Source organism: Triturus cristatus, chromosome 2_1 (genome assembly GCF_964204655.1).
Source record: "Triturus cristatus chromosome 2_1, aTriCri1.1, whole genome shotgun sequence".
NCBI lineage: Eukaryota > Metazoa > Chordata > Amphibia > Caudata > Salamandridae > Triturus > Triturus cristatus.
Genome location: NC_140581.1, coordinates 678,140,726 through 678,148,114, shown reverse-complemented (window position 1 = coordinate 678,148,114; position 7,389 = coordinate 678,140,726).

The following is a 7,389-nucleotide window of genomic DNA, read 5'->3' as shown; positions in this document are numbered from 1 at the left end:
CCTATCCTGCTATTTGCAGACAACACTTTGCTTATTTCTAAAACCCCAAGCGGTTTGCAAGCAATTTTAAGTCGTTTCTTGCTATTTTACTCTGATCAAGGCCTTGAGCTAAACATTTCCAAGACAACATTCATGGTATTGAATTCTTGAGGGCCTCCCCATGTGTGAATTGTGGTTAACAATTCTCCCCTTGAGCATCTGTATTACTTTGTCTACTTGGGGTGTCTTTGTCCCAAAACTCTAGCTGGAAGGTGGAGGTTAGTAAGAGTGCACCTAAACTCCAGCAAGAGACAGGGACAATTCTTAGTATGGCAAAAAAAAATAAAGTCTAGGAATCTAACTCTAGCTTTAGAACTTTATAAAATAAAGACAAAGTGCACTACCATTATATGGGGTGGAATTGTGGGTTTACTCACATATCAAGGAGTTAATTGTGCCAGAGAATTATTCTATTAGACATCTAATTAACCTCCAACAAAGTACTCCAACACTCCTCTTGCTGCTGCACCTGGACCTGTAACTAATATCTTTTTCAATTCAGGCCAGGCCCTTTTTATTTTGGCATAGGCTTTGGACAATACCTGAATTAGACTCCTGTAGGTCCTCAATTAGAGATTTACTAACCTCTCCAGACCATCTGAGAATCGCATGGTTGCCATATCTAAAGAGGATGTTTAAAGCTCTCTCTCTCTAGAAGCTTTGTGGGCTAACCCTGACGAAACTGCCCAGATTCCGAAGCAGCTAATCAAAGATAAGTGCAGGGCTTATCTTTGGGGCGAACAGATTTGGATATGTTCTTCATGAAGCTTAACTGTCAAGTTTCTAGAGCATAAGATCATCCTCCCTCTATGAAGAGTCTTTACATTCTATACAAGGCTCTTTTCCAAGCCAGCTTTACTTCAAGTTCCGTTGTGGAACTCTTCCATTGGCTGAATTCATAGGGAAATGGGGGAATTCAAACTGTCCAGTGTGTAATGCCGACTGTGACTCCATCATCCATCTTGTATTCATGTGCACTGCCTTAGATTGTCTTGGAAGACATGGATTTTCCCTGTGTGTTATTTGCTGGGGCTAACATTCTCCCAGCAAGCATTAAGGATACTAACATACGACACCAGGGACATGGTAGTGATTACTGTAGCCAAGTACCTGCATGCAGCTTGGATAAAATGTAATCGTGTTGAATCAGTGCTCGAACCAGCTCTTACGGGCGTGTAACCTGTAGATGCCATTTGATCAATTGTAACTGAGTCCTAGCTGGTTATTACTTAAGAAACATGTCTGTAAACAGTGTTGTAGTTTCAATTTATATTTTTACTCTTAGCTGATTTAGAATCTTTTTTAATTAATTTATTCTTTTATGGGATTGTTGTACTACTGAATTGTTGATGATGTTTGTGTATGTGTTCTATGTGTTTGTAATCCAAAATTAACATATTTGATGATAATGGTGAAGTAAACATTATGTTAGTTCCCCTTGTGATATGTAAGGAGACACCCTCTGGAGAAACATATTTTGTTAGAAACATCTAAGGCTTTAACATCTGATACTCTTATGAAAGATATTAGACAGAAAAGCATAGTGAGTTTTGCTGCAAGCTGCTTTAAAGATAAATGTGTGTTTTCTGGACATTGCAATACATCCCAGAGTTAGGAATACTTTGGTCTAGGGGGAATTTCAAGAGGAATAAAGCATAAGGCTCTAAAAACCAGAAAGTGCTTACCTATTGGCTCCCTCTGAATCAGACTAAGGCTTCCTTAAGGAGCAGAACAATATGAATGTATAGTCCTACAAGCCTTTCGTTCCCAAAAAATATTTACCAATAAATTGGCAACCTGAATGGGAGATGCCCAAACGGGATCAATTTACCATTCCAAACACTAGCTGACCCAGACTGACCATGCATTCTCATAACTTGTTCTATTGGTAGGAGCCCACTAGTCCTTAATAATAGACAAAACCTCCTGAAGAAGGCCTGGGATGTTCCAAGTTTCCCTGATCCTGACAAGCCATTAGAAGCAGATGCCCTTGACGAACCAATTTGTGTGGGTAACCTAAAAAATCTGGCAGGATGTGGGGAAAAAGTGGAAGGAGTATGGGGAAATCTACAGACAGTTTAAGAAGTTGAGGAACTATACTTGGGCTGACCAAAATGGAGTTACCTGGATCAGGATTACTTTGCCCTTTCCTGATCTGAAGTAGCGTTCTGAAAATCATCAAAAAAGGGGGGATGGTGTAACCCTTGCAGAGGGACCAAAGTTGAAGGTAGGCATCCACTGATTCCGCCTCTGGATCTGGTCTCCAACTGTAGAACCAGGGAAGTTTGGTGTTTAGATGAGAGGCACATACATCCACCTGAAGGGGACCCCAAAAATTATTGAGATATCGGAATACAGATTTGTGGAGCAACCAATCGCTAGTTCACTAGATCTGGGAGACACTCTGCCTGAACTGTAATGTTTCTATCTAGGCAAAAATGCCAAAAGTCCCCAGCCAGATCTGCCAAACCTTTTGATCTCACCCCTCACAATTTGATTATGTAGCGAACATCTGAAATGCTATCTTCCATAGACAGATGCAACAGTTTGCCCTGCTCTCAACTAAACTTTTGATGGCAAAAGAGTTTGGAAGAAGGTCTAAGTAATTAATATGGCACTGAGTTTCTGCTTGAGACCATTTTTTTCCTGTAACAACCTGTCTGCATCGAGCCCTCAACCTATCTTGATTATGTCGCCGTCTGAAATGATATTCCGAGTTGTGCAAAAAATAGATCTTCCATTCCAAGCATCCATTTGGGAGAGCTACCAACCCACCTCCCCTCTTGTGTCTTCTAATAGCGAAATTAAGGAGGAGTATTGAAGACCTTGACTGCATGTCCTTGTGACGTTGTAGAGTCCTGTAGTAACAGGGGCATTGAAAATTACCTAGATGGGTGCTGACAACAAACCCACTATTCGTAGGAGATGGGGGATCCTGTCTATCTTCAAGATCAATGGTATTTTCTTCTTTATAATCTTGACATTCTGTTTTAGAAGAAAAAGAGAGGTTTAGACAGAATTTATCACAAAACCCAGAGATTGCATAATATGAGTCAGTGCCAAAAAAGATTTTTTCTGGTTTATCACAAAATCCAGATCCGGTAAGAGATAGACTATCCAAACAATCTGAACTTGTAACCAAGCTTTGTCTTGAGACATAATCAGTATATCGTCCAAGTAAACTATTATTCGAATCCCCCAAGATTGTAGTAAGGCTATCACTGGCTTCATCAGTTTTGTAAAACAGCTGTGAACTGGAATCTTTCTCAATTCCAAAGGAACTGTAGGAAACATCTGTGACTGATTTGAACAGGAAGTGATAGATAAGCATTTTTCAAATCTATTTTTACCATCCAATCCCCAGGTAGAAGAGGGTCTTTCAAGAAATGTATCCTGTCCATATTGAAATGTCGGTACAGCACAAAACTGTTCGGCAATAATCGTTTATTACTGGGCAAACACCCTTGTCTCCTCTCTTTACCAAAAACACATTTCTTAGGAAACCTTATGAGATGCTCTAGACTCTTTCTATCCCTACCTTCCTCAGTAGTTCTTTGATTTCCCCTGAAACTAGAGCCCGCTCTGACTATCGGATGATAGGACACCAACTGGACAGGATGCGAATACGACTTTATCTGATAACCCTGTACAGTATGCAAAACCCAAGAATCTGAAGTTGTTTGCCACCAATGAAAAAGAAAGAGGGTGAGTTGGCCTCCCAACTTTCTTGGGGAAAAAAGAATTAATGTTGCTGACTTACCAATGAACTGGCGGGATCCTCCTCTGGGTCTCTGGCCTCTTGCACTACACTGTCCCCCCCTCTGGCGATAAAAAAGTGTAAAATCACCTTTGTCAACCACCAAGGACCCATAGCCTTCTCTGCGGGCATAGAATGTAGGCTTGAAATTGGAGCTCTTCTGCTGGGTGAGGGGAACAACCTTTACAACGCAACTTTTACAACGCACTACCTTTACAACGCATTTTTTACAACGCATAATCCATTACAACGCATGACATTACAACGCATGACACTACAACGCATTTTTAAAAACTACCTTTACAACGCATTCCATTACAACGCATACTACCATTACAACGCATACCATTACAACGCATAATATTACACTACACTATCCAACACTTACCCTACTGTTGCACCCCCTGGAGTTAGAATAGTAATTTTTACCCCTATACTATACCAACACTTACCCTACTGTTGCACCCCCTGGAGTTAGAATAGTAATTTTTACCCCTATTCTATCCAACACTTACCCTACTGTTGCACCCCCTGGAGTTAGAATAGTAATTTTTACCCCTATACTATCCAACAATTACCCTACTGTTGCACCCCCTGGAGTTAGAATAGTAATTTTTACCCCTATACTATCCAACACTTACCCTACTGTTGCACCCCCTGGAGTTAGAATAGTAATTTTTACCCCTATACTATCCAACACTTACCCTACCGTTGCACCCCCTGGAGTTAGAATAGTAATTTTTACCCCTATACTATCCAACACTTACCCTACTGTTGCACCCCCTGGAGTTAGAATAGTAATGTTTACCCCGATACTATCCAACACTTACCCTACTGTTGCACCCCCTGGAGTTAGAATAGTAATTTTTACCCCTATACTATCCAACACTTACCCTACTGATGCACCCCATGGAGTTAGAATAGTAATTTTTACCCCTATACTATCCAACACTTACCCCACTGTTGCACCCCCTGGAGTTAGAATAGTAATTTTTACCCCTATACTATCCAACACTTACCCTACTGTTGCACCCCCTGGAGTTAGAATAGTAATTTTTACCCCTATACTATCCAACACTTACCCTACTGTTGCACCCCCTGGAGTTAGAAAAGTAACTTTTACCCCTATACTATCTAATACTTACCTTAAATGCAATTTAATATTATGCGTTGTAATGGTATGCGTTGTAAAGGTATTATGCGTTGTAATGGAAATGCGTTGTAAAGGTAGTTTTTAAAAATGCGTTGTAGTGTCATGCGTTGTAATGTCATGCGTTGTAATGGATTATGCGTTGTAAAAAATGCGTTGTAAGTGCATGCGTTGTAAAAGTGTGCGTTGTAACGTCATACATCCGCTGGGTGAACCCGGAAGAGCAAGCTCTGCCTTTTCCGGATCTGGCAAAAAGACGATTGGATGAAAAAGCTTTACTTCAAATCTGCTGCGCCTTCTCCAGCGAAGTGAAAGTTTGAACCTAGGCAGTGATCTCTTAAACAAATTGTTCCCCAAAGAGATTCCCCTTAGCTGCCACTCCTAGTTCCTTGTTAGCCATCTCAGCGAACTTTGGGTCATTGCTAATTAGGAGAGTCTTTCTACGCTCCTCAGAGAAAGCAGCATTAATGTTTTCGTAGGAGACAGATAGATCTTTGAATTCAGCCTTGGACAGTAGGAACATCCAGGGATCCGTTAGATGACGGAGCCTCCTCTGTCACCTCCATAATCTGTGATAGGGGACCTAACAAATCTAAAAGCTTGTCTTGGAAGACCGTTAAAGCTTTATCAACACCCTTCTTAGAGTCTTTCTCCTTTTTTGGATAAAAAAGCTACAATTGTGGGGGTCAACCTTTGGGATAGATAGAGGGCAGTTGTTCAGACTAAACAGGCCTAGGGCACTCCGACCTCAACTTATTTCTTTTGCCCTGTCAGGAACTCTGCTATAGTAGGAGAGGGCACTCATTCACCTGATCTCAGGTGAACTATTAAATTAGCGTTAAAAAGGGGTTGACCAATGATGGAGCTAGGTTTCGCATAAAAAGAAACTTGCTCGCATGCAAACCTCTCGAATAACCTGTAACTCTATAATCAACCTGTCCGTGAGTACTAACAGTGCACCACATTCAACATATTACTAATGAATAACCAGAGTGTCCTAAAATAGCCGCTAAAACGAGGGAACTCTTCTGCGCATGCGTCTACTACAACTACGTAGTATGCCGTTTTCTGTCGCTTGGGGACGAAAACTCTGCAGCTGCGCAATAGCTTCTAATATGGCTGCTTCAAAGTAACACACTAACGCACATGCTGTGCTGAAGCTAACCTATGCAAGTTTTACCAAGCCATTAATGCAAAAGATTTATTAAATAAATGGGGTTAGAGTAGAAGTAAGTGGTATACAGTGAATGCATTTAAGTTTGTATTCTAACGTGTTTTTCTTTGACTTTTTATTAATAGTTCACATTTGGGCCTGAAGGGTGACCGCATCTCTGTTTCCTTATGGCTTCCACGCATGCGCAAACATCTGCTTGTTCTGAACAAGTGAACTAAATTGACTGGCTGCCAAACCTTAAGCCCAGCAAGGACATGGGAAACCAACTCTTGACGCTACGAGAGGAAAGAGAAGCAACATTGTAAAAGAGACTTATCGATCCACATATGAAATGCTTGTGGGAATAAAGCTTGTGGGTATTAAAATTAGGGGGCGGGGAACTAGACAATAGACTAAAGAAAATTATTGCACTTAGGATGGTGTGATGCCCTCACCCCACTGCTTGGCCCAATCAAATTGCGGGTGAACATGGAATGGAAACATTTGGGGGTGGATCATGCACTTGAATTTGGTATAACAGAGATAAGTTAAAGATAGTTAGACACACTTGATGCTGAGATGCTGATGCTATGCTGAGATGCTGCCCGATTTTGCTGCAATCTGACTGAAGAATCCAACACTAGGGAAATTCATGGAACAACCGAGGAGGAACATCTAGGAAGGGTTCCGGACGGGCCCCAGCCGCAGAGAGTAGCACCAGAGAGAGGTGTAACGCTGGCGTAACACTAGAAGAGGTCACCTTCCCTGTCCTGAGCTGATCCTGAATCTTTGACACTCTGATGTCGGGGTCCTCACACCATTTCTAGGTAAATATAGCTGTAGGGTAAATGCTCAGTACTTGCTCACAAAATTGATGACCCGTGGATATTTGCCAGCTCATTGAGTGTATGAATGTATATGGGCCTAAAAGAGTGTTGTGTGTATGAATGTGTAGAGCTAGTAAACTCCGCTGCATCACCAAACAAATCTAAATTCTCCCCGTTACTCCCACTAATGGTGGCAGGGTAATCCATGGGGAAAGGAAGGCTTTCTGCAGAATCAATATTGGGTGAATCACACAACGTTGAGGGATCCAACGGTCCCTCCATGTCGGGCTCTGCAAGAACTGTTCCTGCAGTCTGTTTTCACCAGAAAGGGTCATCCAGGAACTTACTATTCTCCCTTTCTTTGTTGGGATCTTTGAGAAAAGGGACCCAGACCTAGGTTATGAAGGCACCATGCCATCACCTCTCTGAAGCCTCAAAAGAGTGATTGTGCTTTATTGAGCAT